Raw genomic sequence first — 24,223 nt, 5'->3', positions numbered from 1 at the left:
GAGGGCGCAGTCAGTCACAGTTGCAGTCGGAGAGAGAATCAGAGTCTCAGCCAGTAAATAGAGACCGGATTAGTGTTCAAAGGGGGACTTGTACTTCAGCAGCAGTGAGCCTAATGTGGACTATTACAGAAGAGCTTGTACTACAACACATGTGCAAAATGGTTCAAATGGCTCTGAGCACTATGCAACTTAACTTCTGAGGTCACCAGTCGCCTAGAACTTAGAACTACTTAAACCTAACTAACCTAAGGACATCACACACATCCATGCCCGAGGCAGGATTCGAACCTGCGACCGTAGCGGTCGCTCGGTTCCGGACTGTAGCACCTAGAACCGCACGGCCACTCGGGTCGGCCAACACATGTGCAGTTTGTGTTCTTGAAAAGGATACTGACCACCAAACAACATCCACTCCTTTGCTTCCCACGGTACAAGACTCGACAGTGGCAACAAGACGACACAAAAGTCTGTCATTTGTTTATTAATTGTCAATAGCTTCTCATTCGCATTATTTAACATTCTTGGTCATAATACTTTCATTAACACATTTTAATTACATATTATTCATTAAATTCAAAATACAGCATTATTAATAACCATCTGTTCCTGACCACACTTTAATGTGTTTCAGTCTGGTTAAATGGGAGAGGAAGAAAAGAGAAAGCACACGTTTCTAATATCCATGGGAATTAGATATACGTCCTAATCTCCTTCTCTCTCCTGACTTTTTCAATAGCCTCCTCCCCCTTTTCTCTGCCCATCTCCTGCTCCTTCCCCTCTTTTTGTCCATCACCTGCTCCCCCCTTTCTATCCATATTCTCCTCCCCCCCCCCCTCTCTCTGCATTACCTCCTGCCACCTCTGTCCATCTCTCTCTAAGTTCATTTCCTCCCATTCCCTGTCCATCTCCGACTTTTCCCCTCTCTCTGACCTTGAGCGTTGTTTACTGTAGCTGCAAAGTGCACATTCAGATTTTGTAGTAGTATTCTAATCATGTCCCAATAAGTGGGAAATACTGTTGTTTGCTAACAAAGTTTCACTAACACTATATAAACACTCACGAGAAAAAAGTTGAAGTACATCAGTTGAGTACTATCTGAGATTTTTGGTGGAATCGTTTCCTTTGTATATGTTACACATAATGAAAAATAGTATCTGTGCAACACAACGCAGGATTCGAATACGCGGGTATTCGAATGCAATGCTGTGTCAAAATTTTGATGTAATCGGTGAAGAATTTTCAGACATTTACCGTTTAGAACAAACGAACATTTATATTTTTATGTCTATACAAGTACATTTTAGTTTGTTTTAAATTCTAAACCTTCAAAAGAGCTTCACCGATTGCTCTGACATTTTGAAACAACGTTGCATTGCAATATGCACTTTTTCATATATTTATGGGAATGTCATATTGTATACAAATGTATGTATAATAATATTACATTTGTAACTATCTAAGTTATTACACATTATTGCTATCATTACCAAGACAAGCACGTAAGAAATATATATGGGTCGGGAAAATCCGAACTGTAATAATAATTTGATAAATAAATTACGTTTAACTCATTTTTCAAACAGCGACAGCAAACTTAAGTTCTGTTACTGCAGTTCATCAATACTGAACAGTATTTAGAACTTTGGTTACAGTGAAATATTTTGTTTGAACAATCTTCCCAGAGAGTACGTGCAGAGTTAATAATTACTGCGCTTTCGGCTTCATGTCTGAAAATAAACACATATGGGCGGAGTACTTAAGTTTTACGTACCTACCGACGCAAAACGTCCCGCCCTTTTCGCACGACGCAAAAACCCTGCTCCTAGGAAAATCCAGCTTAAGGGGCAGAAGAAAATATTTAGATTCTTCACCTAATACCGGTTCTTGAAATTTTATAAGCATGCTTTCCTTCGATATTTGGCGTCCATCTGCAAGAGACTGCCAATTTCGAGTTTTCTTCTTTTCCGTTGCTCTATCCCGTGAATCAAACAAAGCAGTGACATTATGTGCCTCCGTTCTGTGTATACGTTCAGTATCCCATGTTTGTCTTACGTGGTGTGTGTCCCTCACACATGAACGATATTCTAAGATGCCACGCACAAGTGATTTGTAAGCAATTTCATTTGATGGCAGATGGGATTTTGCGAGTTTACTGCCAACTTACCGAAGTCCGCCACCTGCTTTACCTTCGACTGGGTCTATGAGATGGTTTAATTTCATATCCCTACAAACCGTTAGACGAAGGTATTTGTAGGAAGTGACTGATTCTAATTGTGAATCCCTGGTACTGTGGTCATAGCGTACTATGTTTTTTTGAAGTACATAAGTTTACTTTATACTTGAAGCAAGCTGGCAATGTTTGCACCACTTCACGTGGTATCTGTTGTGATCCTGTTGTTTCCTTTATATTTCTCTAGTATGACACTTGTTTTCTATACGCTCTAAAACAATACAAAAATGAGAAAGAAAAATAATCTACTCACCACGAAGGAATTATTCAAATGCGACAGAAATTTGCGGATGTATTGCGCTTGTACTGATAAACTAATTATTAAAACTTCTGTAAAATTAGAGAGAAGAAGCGTCGCAAATTCATTAATTCAAAAATGCGTTGGGCCACCTCCGGCCCTTACGCAACCAGTTATTTGCCTTGGTATTGGCTGAAAGAGTTGACGGATGTCCTCCTGTACCAACTTCTGATCGAATGGGGCGTTAGGTCGTCAATATCTCGAGATTGTTGGAGAATCCTGAGAACCCTGCCCATAATGCTCCAAACATTCGCAACTGGGGAGAGATCTGGCGATCTTTCTGGCCAAGACAGGGTTTGGCAAACACGAACACAAGCAGTAGAAACTCTCCCCGTAATCCCAGTATGGTTTACCACGAGGAACATTAAAACGGGGCGTAGGATGTTGTCGACGCACCGCTGTTTTGTAAAGGTACCGCGGGTGACTGCTATCAAAAGAAACGATACTCCAGACCAGCGACATATGTGGCGCGACAATCGGGTTGGTATGCAACCGCTGGTTGAGGCATCCCCAGACACGTTATCGGCCTGGAATGACATTGACTGGAGAAGAATTGTCTTCAGTGCTGAGTCCTGCTTCAATCTGAGCCCTAATGGTAAATGAAGATGCCAAATGAAAAGAATTTAGCACAATATCCTTCAGGAGGGCATCCAACAACTCTGTCGATCAATTCCAAGCCGAATAACTGCTTGCAGAAGGTGGACCAGCGCGCTATTTCTTTGCCCAGTTTGTGAAGCTCCTCGTTTTGAATAAATCATCCAATTTTTATGAAATTGCACGTGCATCACATCTACCGATTTCCGTATCATTCGGATAATTCCTTTTATTCCTTTTATTTGGTGTATGTGTGTCTGTGTGTGCGTGTGTGTGTGTGTGTGTGTGTGTTTGTGTGTGTACGTGCGTTAGAGTGTATTTGAGCGACTAGCTGTGTAATCCTTCAGTTCATGAAGTTTCAGAAATTTGTCGATCAACAATTGTATGTATGATTAATGTTAGTTGGGATTCTAAGTATAACGTTGCATTCCTGATATAACTTCCCTAACAGACCACTGTCTTTCTCCACTTCCACCACTGATATTTCCTTTATCTCGTGATCTTCTATTTATTTTATATCCACACATGTTTCTCAGCTAACAGCAAACCTTAGAACAGTAGGGCTATGGTTTTGGTGCAGAAAAGAGACAGAGATGATCTCGTTGCACAGCATTTTGTTTTGAACTATTTGAGGCAATAATCTAAGGAACCTTCTTATCTGTACATAAGATAGCATAGAAACTCGTGTCATTGAGAAATGTAAGTAATCTGTTTTCAGCCTTGTATGCGTATAGTTCACGCTGGTAAGTAGAACGAGTTTGTCTGTTTTATGCTAACATTTACATGTTTTACTTACTACAATTTAATATGAAACTCACCTTTAAATGATTTCTCATAACTAACTAGCGCTTGGTGAACCAGTGTTCCTGATTAAATGCCTACGTAGGTATTGCATTATTAGAGAGCTCAGGTCCGAATGCACCATGAATGTTGCAAATGACCATCCAGTCATTTAGTGGTTATCGCAAGAAAAGAAGAAGTAAGACAGTTTAGCCAGTTCAGTAACCACTGTGTCACATCTCCCAGTGGCCCACCCTAAGTAGGAAACATCCAACATCGTGATGTCATGTCTGTTTCAGGGTGACACTAGTTTTGATGTGCAAGCTCATTTGACATAATTGTTTTTAGCTTTTGAAATAGTTAACACCTGTTGACCTCAAGACAACATCTCTGTAAAACGACTTAGCAAGGGGTTTTGGCTAAAGAAACTCAGCGCGAAAAAGAAAATTTGAGCACTCTGACTTCGCATAGTGATTCCTCACACACCAGCAATACAAAAACGTCTTTCACCAAATTTCACACTGCGCATATTTCGGCCAGTAAATGTACGTTAATGACTGGCCATCTGGCAACACTGTAATCTCATGTACAATAAAAAACTCTATCATGTAGCCGCAGTAGTGCTGTGCAGTTGGTGGAGTGGATAGTGTAATGGGTTGCCATGCAGGAGGACGAGGGTTCCATTATTCGTTGAGATCTATTTATTTTTTAGTTGCTAAAAGTAGTCAGCGTGGTAAAGTATCTGGCGTCTTAATCGCCATAGAGCGATTACAGTGGGTTTTCTATAAAACATTTCCAGCTCCGTACTACGAACACAGAAATGGAAATCCAATCGTTTTCATTGGTCAGCTTTTAAAGAAAGGTTTTGCGGGTCGTGGACGCGAATTGTTTCGCACGACTCCATCTATCAAATTTCAAAATTGTTTTGTGTGTATCCTCTCCCAATCGTCCCATCGATTAGTGCCAGCTGTTATTCTTGCCACGATCAGGTCCGTTACATTTCGTTAGGGCTTTACGTCACCAAAAGGGCTAGCAACGTACTTGGATAATAATTTCAATGGCGCCATTAATGGAAGGTACACAGAAAACAGGTTTGAAATCTAGTACATGCAGTGGCGCGAAACAATTAGCGACCATGACAATCAAAAGGCTTCTTTAAAAAGTGACCAACGAAAACGATTGTACTTTCATTTTTGCGTTCGTATTACGTAACTGCAAATATTTTCTGTATGACGATTAAGACGCCAGACACCGTATCACACAGACTACTTTCAGGAAATAAGAACAAGAAACCCTCTACCCACAATAGAACCCTCGATGCATGCTAATCCAAAACGTTGTTCACTGTACCAAGTACACAGCACTGCGCTGTCTGCTGACAGAGGTAGTTATCGTAGATGTGATTACAGTGTTGTCAAACTGCCAATCTTTAACATCCATTTACTGCTCGAGATATGCGCAGGACGAAATTTTCTGAGAGACATTTTTGTATTGCTAGTATGTGAGGGATTCTGCTGCGAAGTCCTAGTGCGTGAATTTTTCTTCACCCTGTATAAGATGTCTGAAGATAAATGTGTTAAAAATACACTGCCTGATAAAATAAAATGAATCCCCCACGATGCATGAGCGGATGGCACTTCGCACACATACAACTATCTGCAGGTATGTAATTAACTACGTGTTGTCTTGTTACCAGTACGTCTGATGTTGATGATTCCATGTGTAGCACACGGGAATTCTACGTACTCGTTTCAGACAGCGTTCTCAGCGTGTGACAGTGTTTGAAAGGAGACACATTATCTACATTTGGCCGACTGTTCGAATCGAGTAACCACCAGATTTGTAGGAATTTCGAATGTGGCACTGACACAGTGTTGGACTGCGTGGGAAAGTGAGTATCGGTATACTCTTCGCCAAGGCCGTATTGTGCAGCAACCGCATCGTGACCTCTTGGCACCTGAGCCGAAACGGATTCCGTACGACATTCTGGGTCATTCCGCACCGCTGGTCGGGACTTGCATCAGCCTTAATAGGGAATTAGCGTACCAAGCGTTGGCTGCCTAACACTAAAAGACAAAAACCTGCGGTTTGAACGGTGATGTGACCGGGAAGCGCAAGCTGCTGATAAATAGCGTCGTAATTTGTTCAGCGATGAATCGCTGTTCTGCACTATCCCGGATGACCATCGTCGGCGAGAAACAGAGGTATTTGGAGCCACCGGGTATGACTACAGGTGATGGCTGGTAGCAACCGAGGGAGCTCTGACGGCACAACGGTACGTCGTGCCAACACCGCGTCTGTATATTTCACCTCTAGTGCAACAGTATCGTGCTCGTTTTCAACTGGACAGTGTACGTCGACACACGGCACAGGCCTCTCTGAAATGTCTTCGTGTTGCTGACGTATTCATGTGGCCAGCACGTTCCCCTGGTCTGACCGAGATAGAACATATATGGTACTAGCTAGGACATCAACTGTCCCTGAGGCAGTATTCAGAACATGTAGGATTATTTACAACAATTGTGCACCTGTTTGCAGTTTCATTTCATTTCCTCCTCCACTTTTCGTTGCTTCACTTCTTTTCCTTTTCCTTTTTTTTTTTTTTTTTTTTTTTTTTTTTACAGGCACTGTGGAGACCAATATTTGTGCTTTTTAAATAAAATTATTTTAAATCAAATTGCAGATGGTGGATTCTTCCCACGAAACATTTTCCGCATCATGTACCATCTACGATTCTCAGTGTATGTTTTTAGTGACGAAAACCAGCGTCCATACCGAGGTCGCCATCTCATGTTTGTGCATGGACACTCGACTTGTGGGTAGTCGCTTCAATCCCGGTGGTAGAAAAATTTTCACCGTTAGTATTTCGCTGGAAAGAGGAAGAGAGACTTTGCACTAATGACCTGCGTCCAGTTCAAGACCTTTCCACAGTGATCCCATGGTGAGAGAATGTAGACGGTCATCCGTCCATTTGCTAGTGACGTTAAGCGGCACTCCTCCCACCCCCCCCACCCCCCGCCCGACCACCACCACCACCACCACTACAACCACCACACCTCTACCACTGATACTATTCTAGAGTAGTATTGTAGAAAATGTAGACTGGAAATGACAAGGAAACCGTTTCTGAAGAAGAGAAATTGGTTAACATCAAGTATAGATTTAAGTGTCAGGAATTCGTGTCGGAAAGTATTTGTATGGAGTGTAGCCATGTATGGATGTGATACATGGACGACAAAATAGTTTGGACAAGAAGAGAATAGAAGCTTTCGAAATGTGGTGCTCCAGAGGAATGCTGAAGATTAGATGGGTAGATTACATAACTAATGAGGAGGTGGTGAATAGAATTAGGGAGAAGAGAAGTTTGTGGCAGACCTTGACTAGAAGAAGGGATCGGTTGGTAGGACGTGTTCTGAGATATCAACGGATCACAAATTTAGTACTGGTGGGTAGCGTGGAGGATAAAAATCGTAGAGGGAGACCAAGAGATGAATACAATAAGCAGAGTCAGAAGGATGTAGGCTGCAGTAGGTACTGGGAGATGAAGAAGCTTGCACAGCATAGAGTAGCATGGAGAGCTGCATGAAACAAGTCTCTGGACTGAAGACCACAACATTGTAGTTGTTGACACCGTGTTTCCCCCTCTCACCTGTCTCGTTGTCATACAACACAGAATACAACACTGCACTGTACGCACACCCATTACAGTCAACTTCAGGCATTATGTACGCTTTACGACACTATACATTTCGCAAAGTGAAAGGAGCGAACGTATACTAGGAAGGGAAACATTCCCCGTAAAGCTCCTGATTCTTCGCTCTGGATCTTCCATTCAATCACACCCCATGCATTACTTCATCTGACAAAACAGCTTCTTGAAACACGTTCCGATTCAGGAACATTTCGTGTAAGTTACCGACATTCACTAGGTGAGATCACAAGCTTGGATACGTCTACATGACTAATTCGCGATTCAAATTTAAGTGGTTGGCAGAGGGTGCAAGGAACCACTTTGAGGCTATTTCTCGACTGCTCCTCTCTCAGCTAACACGTAGGAAAAACAATAATCTAAAATTTACAGTATAATTTCTGATTTTTCTTATTTTATTGCTGTGGTCATTTCTTCCTACGTAGGTGGGTCTCAAAATATTTTTGCATTCGGAGGACAAAGCTACTGATTGGAATTTGGCGAAAACACCTCGCTATGGCGTAAAATCTCTTTGCATTAATGATTCCACACTCTACTTGTGTGTGATATCCGTGACACTCTCTCTCCTATTTCGCGATGTTGCAGAAAGAGCTGCCCTTCTTTGAACTTCTTTGTTGCCTTCCATCAGTCCTATCTCGTGAAGCTCCTGTACCGCACAGCCATACTCCAGAAGAGGAAGCAATACTCCAGAAGAGGAGGGGGAAAAGTGGTGTAAGCAATCTCATTAGTAGATTTATTGCATCTTCTAAGTGTTCTATCAATATAACGCGGGCTTTCCTTCGTCTTAGCACAACATTTTCGGGGAAACCATTAGATTTTAATTAGTTCGTCACTTTAATCCCTAGGTATTTAATTTAATCGACAACGGTTAAAATTCTGTAATTTGTCATATAACCGAAATTTAACGAAATTTGAGTACTCTTACGGAGAAGCTCACAACTTTATTGGTTCGTGACAGTTGCCACTTTTCGCACCATGTTGATTTCTTGCCTAAATTATTTACCAATTCGTTTCTACCTAATCCTGATCACTAGAGGGTAAACTACAACATCATCAGCAAACAATCTGATGGCTGTTAAGATGGTCACCTAAATCGGTCATATCAATTAGGAACAGCCGAGGGCCCACAATACTTCTTTGGACAACCACAGATATCACTTCTCTTAGACTCAATGGCTTCCCATCAGTTATTAAGAACTATGACATTTGTGACAGAAAATCACGAATACATTAGCACAACTCAGACGATACTCCATAGGTACGCAATATGATTAGGAGCCTCTTGTAAGGCGGGCTCTGAGCACTATGGGACTTAACAGCCATGGTCATCAGTCCCCTAGAACCTAGAACTACTTAAACCTAACTAACCTAAGGACATCACACAACACCTCTTGTAAGGAAAGCAGTCAAAAGCCACCTGGAAATTTAAGAATATGGGATCGACATGAGATGCCCTCTCGATAGCCTCATTACTAAGTTTGAATAAAGAAACCGTGGTTTTTCCCTGGAACATTATTTTCTGAAACCCTGCTAGTTATGTGTCAATAAGTCGTTTCCTTCGAAGTTTTTTGTTCGTACACAGTATATTTCCAAAACCGTACTGCAGTTCGATGTGAACGGCATTGGTCTATAAATCTGCGGGCTACTTCATTTATTTTCTTTTGTATTGGTGAAACTTGTGCAACTTTTTCTTCTTTAGGTACAGATTATTATACGATTGTTAAAACTGAGCTAGTTCATCAGGACTGCGAAAGGAACATAATCGGTATACAGTCTTGGCTGGAATATCTATTTTTTTAAGTGACGTAGGTGGCTTCGGTACACAGATGAAAACGTGAAAAATGGAGAAAAGTTAGTAAATTGTTTACTATTTCAAAAGTAACTGCCATAACTTTTAATACATTTGTTACATTGTGAGAAAAGGTTATCATTGCCACCATGGAGAGATTTTGCGATTGCCTATGGAACCATGATTGTACCCAGACGTGCTCTTCTTCGTCCCAAGCAAATTAATGGCCACGAATTTCTTTCTTCAGCGCTCCAAAGATATGTAAATCGCATGGGGAATGATCGTAACTGTATGGGGGATGTGTAAGGGCTTCCCAGCAAAATTTCTGCTGCTTAGTCGAAACATTCTTCCGTTGTGTCTCAAGAGGAAAGTTCACAATCAATATTTATTTTGAATTACTACTTACGGTAGTGATTTATTAAGTTTTAAAGCCAAAACTATACAGATACGAGTTACTCCGCTAACAAAGCAGCGATGAATATTGTAAGAGGTCAGAGCAAATGTAATTTCGATGTATCGCTCATGCGCTGCCTGCAATAGGCAAAGTATAAGAGAATCTCTGACCAGAGAGCAGTGTTGACTGCAGTAGGAACTGTGTAGCTGTAGCAGTAAGTTGTTGCTAGTCTGGAGTCTGCTCTGGTCTGGTATGGTGTATCGTGTTGGCTGGCCCAGTCGCGGTGCAGCCATGCCGGAGCCTGAGTATTATTGTATAGGGTAAAACGCAGCCTCGCTCATATGTAGTAATGTTATCTCAAGTCGCATGTAAATGTTTTAAAACTCTCGTAATAATAATCTTCCTCATAATAAGTAACTTTTTAACAACCATTCATTTCAATTTAAAGAATTTACTAATTTCACCCATCCATGATCATACCGATTATTGCAATAGAAAAATCAGTTGCTTCCTTTCACAAATGACAGATAGGTCGGCCAGCATTGCACAGAGCTGTGCCGGAAAAAATTATTGTAAGAGCAGATATATCCGGCGACTTCATTGAGGTAAGAAATTTTCCTTTTTTTTTTATTCAGAATGATCTTTCAGGGCCATGACACAGCACTGCTGTCGTCCAAAACTTACCAGGTTAAATTCACAGTGAATTAGTGAAAAGTCTTAAGTGAGCGACAATTTAATTGAGAGGTTACTTACATTGATTTATTACCAGGTTACTGAATTTATTTTTTTATTGGGACATTACACTGAATGTGAACGACATAATTATAATTTTTACTGTTGAGAGGTTTAGGAATTTTTCTGTTTTGAGGTTATGCTAAATATGAATGAATTTTGAGCTTAGATTAAATCAGAATCATTATCCATATTATTTATTTTTATTTTGTGGGGAGGTTACACTGTGAAAGAATTTTGTTTTGAGGGTACACTAAATTAGAATCATATTCATATTATTTATTTTATTTTTGTGGGGAGGTTACATTTGGCGACCCTGCCAGGATCGTATTTCTTTGTGAATCTCTGAGATGTAGTCATATATCTGCTCTTATTTACTTAAATGTACGAGGGCCATTCAGAAAGTAACCTCCGGTTGATTTAAAAAAATACACCAAGTTAAATAAAATTATTTTAATATATACATCTTACAACTACATCTTTGCACTATTTTTCTACATAGTCTCCATAGCGTCAATCTCTTCACAAGCTTTGAAATTCCTTCTGCATAAAAATCACCCGCTTGTGCCTGGAGCCAGCCTGTGACTGCATCTTTGAGCTCTTCGTCGTCATCAAACCGCAGTGACCTGAGCCATTTTTTCAAATGCATGAAGAGGTGATAATCACTTGGCGCCAGGTCTGGGCTGTAAGGTGGATGGTTGATAACGTCCCACTTGAAGGACTCAAGAAGGGCCGTTGTTCTGCGAGCAGAGTGAGGACGGGCGTTATCGTGCAAAAAAACGATACCGGAAGTCAGCATACCATGGCGTTTGTTCTGTATAGCCCGTCGTAACTTTTTTATTGTTTCACAGTACACGTCTTGATTAATGGTCGTACCACGTTCCATGAATTCAACCAACAACACCCCTTTGGCATCCCAAAACACCGTTTCCATCAGTTTTCTGGCAGAAAAATCTTGCGAGGCTTTTCTTGGTTTGGTAGGCGAATTTGAATGTGCCCACATCTTTGATTGTTCTTTTGTCTCAGCATTCACGTACTTAATCCAGGTTTCGTCACCGGTCACGATTCTGTTTAACAATGGTTTTCCTTTGTCCTCATAACGTGACAGAAAGTCTAATGCAGAGGCCATTCTTTGAGTTTTGTGGTGGTCGGTAAGAATTTTGGGCACCCATCGTGCACAGAACTTACGGTAACCCAATCTTGCTGTCACTATCTCGTACAAGAGAGTCTTAGAAATCTGTGGAAAACCAGTAGACAACTCCGACATTGAGAAACGTCGATTTTCACGAACTTTTGCATCAACTGTCTGAACGAGTTCGTCAGTCACCAATGATGGTCTACCACTCCTCTCTTCATCATGAACGTTTTCTCGTCGACTTTTAAATAAACGTACCCATTCACGGACAACTCCTTCACTCATAACTCTTGGTCCGTACACGGCACAAAGCTCACGATGAATAGCTGCTGCAGAATATCCTTTGGCTGTAAAAAACCTTATGACAGCACGCACTTCACATTTGGCGGGGTTTTCTATTGCAGCACACTTTTCAAACTGCCACAAAAACTAAACTAGCGCAGGTACGACGTTCACTCGACCACGGCTTGATGCCGACTGACCTGTTGAGTGCGTGAACGCACAGATGGCGTCGCTACTCCCCCCACAACCCGCACTGTGACCAATCGGAGGTTACTTTCTGAACCGCCCTCGTAGTTTGCATCTGGCGCAACGCATTTACTAATCTGTCACTCTTTCTTTCACAGATCATCGGCAATCTATTGCTCTTTGTTGTAATTGTGTTTGTTCCATTTCGCTTTGTCTTTGTTTCATTTTGTGCTTAATTTTGATTTGTGAAAAATGCCGCAAAAAGCTGTTAACAGTACAGCGCGATGTACAATGAGTGAAATAGCCGACTCGAATAATTTGACTGATAATACTTGCGACACTCAGTGTAATAATGATAATCCCCTAATTACAGATAATCAGTGCCTGCTGATAACTAGTATTGAGTTAAATCCTAATGATGGGCAAAAAAATTCAATTATGTCCTCAGTAAATTTAACAGTTGATGACGCGGCACATTCCGATACAATGAACGCTGCCCAGTTTGACACATCCAGTTTGCAAAATTTACGTAATGAACAGATAAATGTTTCTAACGAAAATGAACAGTGTAGTCAGAATACGTCAGATTTATTTGATTCCAGTGTAGTGACCAACAGTGCATGTCCGATTGGCAAACCTTTTCAAGAATCGCAGAATAACTAAATGGTTACACAAAACGTTCACACATAAAGATACACCATCACACAGTACATAGAATAGAGCCGCTAATTTTGGCTGGGATCAAGTTATGGCATTATTGCTACAATTTAATGAAAATGTCAAACCACTACTTAATGAAAATACCAAACAGCAGAGTGAAATACTAGACAACTATTTTAAACAACGTAATGAAAATCTTAAACAACTGAGTGAAAAATACGACAACCTTAATGAATCGTACAAACAACATAATGAAAAATTCGATAACCTTTTCAAACAACTTAATGAAAAACTAGACAACAATTCCAACCAGTCGAACGAAAAACACGACAACCTTAATGAACAGAACAAACAACTTAGTGAACAGATTACAGCCATTTCCGTGCAACGTTATGACACTAAAGAGCAATTATGTGAGGAAAGTAAGGCTTATGCTAGGAACAGCAGTGAAGAAATTAGATCTGTTGCACAAGAATTAAGTAATACACATGCAGCCACAACAGAATCACTTAGATATGAAATTAACGCAGTCGCTAAACAATGTTCTGAAAACGCAACACAGTTACGCGACGAGTTTAAATTAATGTCAGCAGAAGTTTCACGCACTCTGGATACAGAAGTCGATAAGAAATTTGAACAACAGATCAGCCAAATTGACGAACGTTTTAAAGTGACAGAAATGAAAAATGTTTCAGTCTCTAACACGTCACAGCATACGCCAAATTCTGAACATTTCTCACACTCACACAGCCAGTATAATTTAGGTAATTTACAGAGAGTACGTGACTTAGATTCCGAACAGTCACAGACAAACAGACTAGCATACAATCCTGAACCTGTTCAGACATTCAGAGACGAAAATTTTGATTACAAACAGTTACTATCCGTGAGAAAATTAAAGGTATTTAATAATGAGAGAACACAGATTCACGCTTTGGACTGGATACGACAATTTGCTTTTGTATTTTCACCAACTTGGCCTGTAAAGCAGAAACTTGAATTGGACTGGATACAACAATTTACTTTTGAATTTTTACCGGCATTGCCTGTAATGAAGAAACTAAATTTATTTGCAGCGCGTAATTGACCTCAGGGGATTCATTACACTTCGATGAATATGTGCCGTAGCGTGCACAGGGCCCCGAGCCGTAGTAGTGCTGTTTCCTCTTTAGTTTTCTGCACTGCTGCCTTCTCTTCTACTATCCTTTATATCTGTCAAAACAGCTCTTCAACTATCGATCTATCTAGAATTAGGAATGAGTAAAGAAAACCTGATATGACAAATTTTACCGTAAGTGACAGTTTTCTTTAGACACTCCTGAAATGACAAGAACTATCAGCGTAATTTTAATAACAAACAAAATTTTAAACATCAGTATGTACAAAATTTTCAGCAGTCGCAAACACATTTTGGTAACAATACAGGTTTTTCTCCGCAACAGCATCAAAACCACTCGGCTAGCATACCTAACCAACAATGTAGTCTGCAAGGTCAACCAAGCTTTAAGGTTTCGCCGTCTACACGTATAGCGTCGGCTCCGCCAAATAGTAACACACAGCAACAAGGAAATCAGTACGTACAGAAAACACATCATTTCAACTCCTATCGCAATGCACCGTATAGAAATGACTACCATGACAGACGTAAAAGTAATGAGCACAATTTTCAGCGTAACAGTCGGTCTTATCAGAAGCAAAATTATCGGCAACAACAGATTATCATGAATGAACCAGACAGTCTGTATCATCCCGAACCTAATGCGTCAGGACGAAATAACAGAACAGTACAAATAGTCGAAATGCCACAGCATCCTCCCGCAAATAATAGCACGTCAGATAGAATTTGACTAGATACAGTACAGGTTGCATCTTGCAGCAACGCAAGCAATACTTTTGACACACAGAATCTTGTTCGCGAAAATGTTATTACTTTTGACGACATCCGAGACACACTTTTGCATGAAAGACAGAATCACAACGTATGTAGACGACATCCTTATTGCAGAAGCTAACTGGCCTGAACACAAATTGATTCTTGAACAACTGTTACGAACTTTTCGTGCACAAGGACTCACAGTTAATCTCAGTAAATCGCACTTTAGCAAAAATTCTATAAAATTTCTAGGACATGTAATTTCAGCAGAAGGCATAGCGCCTGACACGGAAAAACTTCAAGCTTTACGTGACATTACTGTTCCTACGACGAAGAAACAACTATGCAGCTTTTTGGGTTTAATTAACTTTTTGCGTAAATTTATTCATTACTCTGCTTTAGACACCCCTAGACTATGTCGATTCACAGGTAAAAACACTATTTGGTCCTAGTATAGCCAAGCACATTCTGAATTTGTCAATCTGAAACAAGCTTTGTTGAATGCACCACTTTTATCACATCCAGATCTTACTAGAAATTTTTCCATGGCCACCAACAGTTCTAACACCGCTTTAGGCGTACACACTTTTTAGGAAATTGAAGAACACGGTACTACAGTAATTAAAAACATCGCCTTTACGAGTCGCATTCTGTCACCTGCTGAACGCAATTATTCTGTTACAGAACTTGAAACATTATGTGTTGTATGGGCATTTACGAGATTTCGGCATTTTTCTTTATGGAAGACATACGACCGTTTACACAGATCATAGAGCTATCCAGTTTTTACTTTCAGCAAAATTTACACATGACAGGTTAAGCAGATGGAAACTTTATTTACAGGAATTTCATTTTACAATTGTTCACATTCCCGGCACACAAAATATCGTAGCAGACGCATTATCCCGTTCTCTCAGCAACAATCAGCAAGACATCGCAACCAACTTCTGCCAAGCAAATTTTAGCGTCATGTATATTCAACAAGTTGCATTCGATAATTTTATTTCGTCGTCATTACGAGATATAGCACAAGAGCAGAATAAAGACAGCGTATGGAAAGAAATTAAACACCTTTGGCAAGATAGGAATAATGTTACCATCAGAAACCATTACACTGTACGCAATAATAATCTGTTTCGCCGCTCTCACCCTGACAGCAACAATTGGTTATTATGCATTTCTGACAAACTGGTTAACAAATTAATTTGGTACACTCATTTAAGTTACGCACATTACGGAGCCAGAAAATGTTTTCTTATACTGAGACATAACTGTTATTTTGCCAACATGGAGAAACGTATTCGACGAGTTTTAGCGTGATGTAAAATCTGCCAGAAAGCTAAGTCAGACACGACTTCACATTTTCCTCCGTTACATCCCACTGTACCTGTTAAATTGAGACACATGGCCGCTGTAGACATTTTTGGTCCGATTCCCAGATCTAATACAGGTTTTTGTTACATCTTTGTCGCTCTTGAACTCACTTCGAAATTTGTTACCTTCACACCGTTACACGAAGCTACTGCTAAAACTATTTCTAAAGCATTTGTAAAACATTTTCTATTTCATGTAGGGCATGTATTGAAAGTAATTTCCGACAATGGACCACAGTTTCGATCTGCTAAATGGACACGTATGTTACGAGCAAGAAACATTTCTCTGATCTATATATCCAGGTATCACGCTTCTTCGAACCCTTGTGATCGTCTAATGAAAGAAACTGGTAAACTGTGTAGAATATACTGCCATAAAAAACATATTGATTGGGATACACACATACTGTCACTCCAGGATGTAATTAACTCCTTACCAAATGAATCTACTATGCTATCTCCGATTGTTATACTGAAAAATGTTGAGCCACCTAACAAAATTAAAGAATTAGTATCCTTTCCTACATATCGTCGACTACGACACCATGAAATAATTGACATTGGGCTGAACAACATCAAACGTGCCGCAGAGTGACGGAGAAGCCAGCAAAAACAGGTTTGTACACGCCGTGACTTTCACATTGGACAGAAGATATTAGTACGCACACATTATTTATCCAACAGAGGAAAGAGTAGATGCAGTAAATTTGAGTTTCTATACGCAGGTCCATACAGAATTCGCAGCATTCCTCACCCCAATGTAGTACACGTCGAAACTCTGAGAAACAGGAAAAGTAAAGGCAATCACCATGTCTCCAATATTAAACCCTTTATTGAATGAATATACTTTATGATTTATCACACTGTAATGCCATTTCCTGATTTTTATATGACCACTTATAGAATTATACTTATATGACTACTTACTGATGATTATATATTTTTTACTCGGCAAGTGCCCGGCAAGGTAAGGTTAGCAGGTTGCTTTTCTTGTCGTTATATATGAGACCGTGCATATTTTCCATTTTTTTGTGTATGCATGATTGTCTTCCTACCGAAGGTAGAATTTTTGTTTGCATGCACTACGAAACCTTTAAGATATAACAAACACCAGTTGACTTTAACATTTTTCCTTATCATATCTCAATATCTTGATTTTTCTACACTTTTGGCTACTGCATTATGAGACTGTGTGTACATTTTTGCACCTGAACACTCTATGTTTTTGACATAATACGTTTTCTGTCATGCTATGGTGTATGCTTAATTATATCACTAGAAACAAGCTTTTATTTAATGGGTATATGATTTAAATGCAAGATATTAATCCTTATCATCATTTTCAGAAAGCAATAACGTGTGAAAGAAATAAATTAAACAAACCACAGTGGATTACTATGAAATGGTAATTTCACCTTCGGAATGAACGAAAGAAAATGGAATACCTTGTGATGAAGAGTAAATGGATCAGAATTAACAAGTATTAACAAGAATATACTATACACATCGTATGATAGCAGTCGTAACTAATTTTTTTTTTCTTTCAGAATACGAGGCGATTGATGCAGGCTGTCAGACAGAACTACACATCGAGTTTTAGTGATGAAATATGCTAGAAATAAGAAACTCTATACTATGAATAGTTGTATGAAGTAAATGGTAATATGAATAATGAATAATGGAGGGTCTTTTTTGCAGATGATAATGAATGATGATGAATAGTTATATGAAGGATATGCTAACGTAAATAATGAAGTTTTTCTTCGGAGGTGATGATAGTAATGAAGTTATGGTAATATGAATAATGAAGTTTTCTTTGCAGATGAGGATAATGATGAAGTTTTTATATTTACTGTTAGTTAAGAGATGCTATGTGGTTATTTAAGTATTTGGTGCAGTTCGTTTTGACAGTATGTCTCATATCGCATGGTATAATGACTGAATGTTTTGGAAAGGACAGTTGAGTACATACATATTGAGTACACGTTTCATTACCTGTTAATTCGAAGTTCACTACTTTTCAGCATAATATGCGTTTCTCCTTTCAGCTGAATAATCCATTTTGTATTTTTTTCCAGGAGAAGCTATTCATGAAATTAATATCCTATAAGCAGTTAGTTATTAAACCTGTTCTAGTACTTGCATTTTTATTACCCATTTGTGTGTGTCATTCATGAATGTGATCACATATACTCTACTTGTTTCATAACCTTGCTACAGCTGACTCATGACGAATGATGTTACTAATCCTTATTTACAGCAACAAGTCAAAAGCAAATATTTTCATGCCCAGCAATTAATTATCGATCCCAATGCAATGCATTGCTGGCACCAAAAAAAATGTATTACCAGTCCCAAATAATGCTACTAATTTAAGAGATATTTATAGTACTAAATATAACGCAGATTTGTCAGATGTAGTGAATGCATTATATCTATGTATTATTGGAACACAGACCTTGAGTAATAGTTATAGTGTGTTACTTTTTAATTATGTCCTATGTCACTTGAATGATGAGTTCTGAGTAATACTGAATGATGTTTTGTAATAATGCATAAATGCTATGCCAGTAATTTCTGTAAATAATATTTTTGTTATACTCTATAAATGCTATGCCAATAATTATCTCTGATTTTTAATGATGACTTCTGCGTAATACTGAATGATGTTTTGTAATAATGCATAAATGCTATGCCAATAATTTCTGCAAATAATATTTTTGTTATACTCTATAAATGCTATGCCAATAATTAACTCTCATTTTTAATGATGTCTTCTGAATAATACTGAATAATGTTTTATAAAACTATATGAATACTTTGTAACTGGCCAATGAATGCCACTGTTTCTTATATTTTAAATTTGTCTTATGTCACTTACATGCTATTATATATGAATACCAGTAGCTTGATGCTACACTCATTAGCTCCTGTTTTGAATGATGACTTCTGATGGTTTGTAACTGGCCAATGAGTGCCAATATTTAGTGTAATCAGATGACTTATGAATAATGTTCTGTAATACTCCATACATAGTACAGAAATATTTAGTAACTAGGTAATGAGTGCCAACAATTACTCAGGTTGATAGACTAATGTAATTTTCAATGATGACTAGCATAAGACTTAATGTCCTTCACCTTCTGACCTAATTACCAGAAATTACTGCTATATCCGTTTGTCCTGTCCATCCTCATGATCATGGAGCACTATATTTGGTTTTTGCACTAATTCTACGTTGGTGTACCTTACAAGAGTGTGGTGTTGACACATCATGCTGTCCACCACCTTGAAGGATGGAGACGCTATTATGGTCCCACTGTTTGGTGTACCTAATGTACTACCAAAATGATAACATTGAATATTAATACGACATTTCAGTGTCTTAGCTACACTGATTAATACTTCAGGGAAGAGAACTTCAGATTGTCTCACTTGGTGTTGTGCTTCTGTAGAAACATATGGACTTTAAGTGCAGCTACGTGCAACCTACTGTGCTACAACCATGATGCAATCCTTCTCTTTCCTTTTCTAGTTCTTGTAAAATGGTAAAAAATATGTACAGTGCGTGTGCACTTTATGTCATTTGTTAATATGTTTTGTACTCATTGCGTATACATTTTGTCATTTCTTGATATGTTCTCTACACAGTGCATGTGCACTCTATTTCATTTCATGTTCTGCAGTTATATATATGTATATACTATGTGTCTGTAAACTTAGTTAATTAAGTAGATTTTAGAAAAATTTGTTGCTCATGGCAAGTCCAATTGACTCACCATCGCTGCCAAATTTTTGCCCCCCCCCCCCCCCCCAGTGTAGGGTTATGAAAGAGGTCCGAGCAGTTGTAATTTCGATGTATTGCTCATGCGCTGCCTGCAATAGGCAAGGTATAAGACAATCTCTGACCAGAGAGCAGTGTTGACTGCAGTAGGAACTGTGTAGGTGTAGCAGTAAGTTGTTGGTAGTCTGGAGTCTGCTCTGGTCTGGTATGGTGTATCGTGTTGGCTGAACCCGGTCGTGGTGCAGCGATGCCGGAGCCTGAGTATTATTGTATAAGGTAAAAAGCGGCCTCGCACATATGTAGTAATGTTATCTCAAGTCGCATGTAAATGTTTTAAAACTCTCGTAATAATAATCTTCCTCATAATAAGTAACTTTTTAACAACCATTCATTTCAATTTAAAGAATTTACTAATTTCTCCCATCCATGATCATACCGATTATTGCAATAGAAAAATCAGTTGCTTCCTTTCATAAATGACAGATAGGTCGGCCAGCATTGCACAGAGCTGTGCCGGAAAAATTTATTGTAAGAGCAGATATATCCGGCGACTTCACTGAGGTAAGAAATTTTCCTTCTTTTATTCAGAATGATCTTTCAGGGCACTGACGCAGCACTGCTGTCGTCCAAAATTTACCAGGTTAAATTCACAGTGAATTATTGAAAAGTCATAAGTGAGCGACAATTTAATTGAGAGGTTACTTACATTGTTTTATTACCAGGTTACTGAATTTATTTTTTTATTGGGACATTACACTGAATGTGAACGACATAATTATAATTTTTACTGTTGAGAGGTTTAGGAATTTTTCTGTTTTGAGGTTACGCTAAATGTGAATGAATTTTGAGCTTAGATTAAATCAGAATCATTATCCATATTATTTATTTTTATTTTGTGGGCAGGTTGCACTGTGAAAGAATTTAGTTTTGAGGTTACACTAAATTAGAATCATATTCATATTATTTATATTATTTTTGTGGGGAGGTTACAATATTATATATTATCAGGAGTGATAAGAAAAATTAGTCAAGGTTTCACTACACTGGAAGCTATAATAGAGACAATTAAAGAGAAATAGAGTTGATCATGATGTGTAGTCAAAAAATGGGAAGTAAATTGTCGAAGGAAGTTCTTCGCTAGGTTCTTAAATGTAAGGAAATGCTGAGACGTCAACCTAGCTGAATATGGATAGAACACATTAGGAAACTTAGTTCAGATGGCTCTAAGCACAATAGGACTAAACATCTGAGGTCATCATTCCCCAAGACTTTGAACAACTTAAACGTAACTAACCTAAGGACATCACACATATCCATGCCCGAGGCAGGATTCGAAGCTGCGACAGCAGCGCGCTTCCGGACGGAAGGGCCTAGGATACTTCCAAGACCATTTGGTCACATGCAACCTAATACAGCAATGCGTGGAAAAATCTAGAGGACACATTTAGCCAGTAATGGTTGTCATATTGACGATGAATGCCGTTAGTGAAATTAAGTTCTTCAGTTTATTGTTCTGATTACGACACACTTTTTAGTAGCAATGACTGAAATTTACTGACATCCATCTCACTTTAAACATCAGGAAAATTTGTCATTGCAGTGACTGCCCCATTAATTAAGCAGGTTAGAAAATTAATGTCTACGGAAATTTGAAAGGCCGCGCGTACAGAGCTAAAAATGCATCAGTGGTCCAGCGCGAAGGCGCTGGCAGAGGGAGTGCCGTTATACTAGCGCCGTCCCAAGCCAATATCAGAAACAGGCTGTGATGGTAGAACAGAACGCCGGGTACCATATAGAGAAGAACGTTGGCAACCAGAAGGAAGAGTGTTCGGCGGTGGTCAGACAGGATGCGTTGGAAGACGCTTGAGTGGGCGATGGCTGGTATGGCCTGTCCTACTTCAGGAATATCCTAATCTGTCTTATGCACCTCGCGGCATTTCTCACTTGGAAGCTTAGTACACTGTATACGTGCTTGAGACCTTGGCAGAGTTGTTTGCCTTAGGGATGTTTAAGATACATGTAGAACACCGGAAGTCCTTAGTCGGATCCTCGTGAAGTCAAGGCAGACAGAGTGTATCGTCACGTGGGCGGTCAGTATGTCAGCTTTTCATATTAAGGTTAAACTGGTTCTACCTATGGTCCTAGGCGCATGTTTGGCGAGGAAAACGAAGGATGTTTTCCGGAAGAGGAACAGGCCAAAATTATTAATATCAAACCAGGCGAAGTATTGTGCCACATTTTGATGGTACTTAAGCTCCTTTTAAAGGATGTTGCACAGCAAGATATTGATACGGAGTTGGCTCCCATTAAAAAGCGTACGGAAAATGGAGAGACAGTCAAATCTTATGTTATGATATACACGAGGCGTGTTTTTTAAGTAAGGTCCGTTTGAACATAAGTACACAACGAAAGATTATTTCAAAAAAGTAAATTTATATTCAGATAGAACATACTTCGCTCTACTTTTCGACATAGTTTCCAAGTTTGTTGAAACACGTGTCATACCTCTCCGTAAAAACTTGCCGCATGCTCCGATAACCAAAAGGTCACTGCCGTTATCACGTCGTCGTCATTATTGTCGTGGTTGCCACTGAGATGTTGTTTGAAGTGGAGGAACAGATGGTAATCGCTCGGCTCAAGATCAGGACTGTAGGGTGGGTGGTCTAAAACTTCCCAGCCAAAACTGTCCAATAAATCGCGGGTCTGGCCTGCAGTGTGAGGTCTTGCATTGTCATGGAGAAGGACAATTCCCTTTGTCAGCATGCTGCGTCTTTTATTTTGAATCGCTTTGTGTAGCTTTGTCAGCGTTTGGCAGTATGATTCTGCATTTATAGTGGTTCCCTGATGCATGAAGTCGACCAATAAAACACTATGTCTATCCCAAAACACCGACGCCATGATTTTGCGCTGGAACAGAGTCTGTATGGCCTTCACCTTTACAAGCGAGTGTGTGTGTCTCCATTCCATGCTCTGTTGCTTCGATTCGGGCGTGATATGCGAAACCCATATTTCGTCTTCAGTTACGATCTGACTCAAGAAGCCGTCACCTTCTTCGTGATAACGAGTCAAGAACTTCATCGAACACTCAAATCTTTGGTTTTTGTGGCCCTCTGTTAGGAGTTTCGGGGCCCAACGGGAGCACAGTTTCCTAAACGTTAGGTGTTCAGAAACATTGTTTTAAAGCACTGATCTCGACACGGCAGGAAATTCGTTTCAGAGACCTGTAGTTGTGAAGCGCCTGGTCTCACGAATCCTCGCTTCAACTGAAGCCACCAAATCGTCTGTAATCAAAGAAGGGCGACCGGAGCGCTCCTCATCATGGACGTTGTCACGGCCATGTTTGAATTCTCGTACCCACTTATGCACTTTGCTTTCACTCATAACAGTATCATCGTACACTTCGCAAATCTGTCGATGAAATTCTGCAGCAGACAGGTTCCTTGCTGAAAAAAACCGAATCACGGAGAGAACCTCATACGCGGCGGGCGAGTTGATACATTTAAATATTTTGAAAACACAGAACAGAACCGCACAGGTTAGCTACAGAGCTGAAAGTGACTACAGTTGTTTCCGTGGCACGCCGATACACGAGGCACGCGCTCGTTGCTGTATGGGCGCGAACCACTGGTGCCTGCAACGAAACGGACCTTACTTAAAAAACACGCCTCGTATGTCGTATGTTGTCTACCTCTGGGACATCGCGGTGATGAAATTTTACTACCATCGGAAATGGTAGCGTGCTTGTTCAAGCAAACACCTAAAGAAGGGAATTTAGGAAATTTAAATCTGAGATGAAGACCTCAGCGAGTTTCACTTGTAAACGCATGGGCAAGGAGATCCAGAAACTGATACAGCGCTGTAAGACCTGTGGCCTAAGTAAGCCCGCAGTGAACACTAGAAACTTTACTGTCCTCTGACGTCATACGAGGATCGACTTAATCGCCCGTCTCCGACCTGGTTTCCTTGAATGCTTTGTTGATAGCAAAGCTTGACGCTGAGCAAATCCGGAAGACATTGAAGTGGGCTAAGAAAAGTTTTAAAATCAATCATGAAAGGAGTGCTCAACATTATAATGTGGAGAGATGACCCATGTCTCTGTAGCTAAGTCAAGAGATACGAGACAAACATTTGGGTGCTGTAAGCAAGGGGACATGTAAGGTCATGGGCATACTTTTGCCTCATTTATAGCTCCGTCATCTATATCCACATCCATACTCCGCAAGCCACCTGACTGTGTGTGGAGGAAGGTACTTTGGGTACCTCTATCGGTTCTCCCTTCTATTCCAGTCTCGTATTGTTCGTGGAAAGAAAGATTGTCGGTATGCTTCTGTGTGGGCTCTAATCTCTCTGATTTTATCCTCATGGTCTTTTCGCGAGATATACGTAGGAGGGAGCAATATACTG

The sequence above is a fragment of the Schistocerca serialis genome, chromosome 7 (assembly GCF_023864345.2).
Source record: "Schistocerca serialis cubense isolate TAMUIC-IGC-003099 chromosome 7, iqSchSeri2.2, whole genome shotgun sequence".
NCBI lineage: Eukaryota > Metazoa > Arthropoda > Insecta > Orthoptera > Acrididae > Schistocerca > Schistocerca serialis.
The sequence above is the reverse complement of the archived record's forward strand: the minus strand, read 5'-3'. Positions refer to the sequence as shown.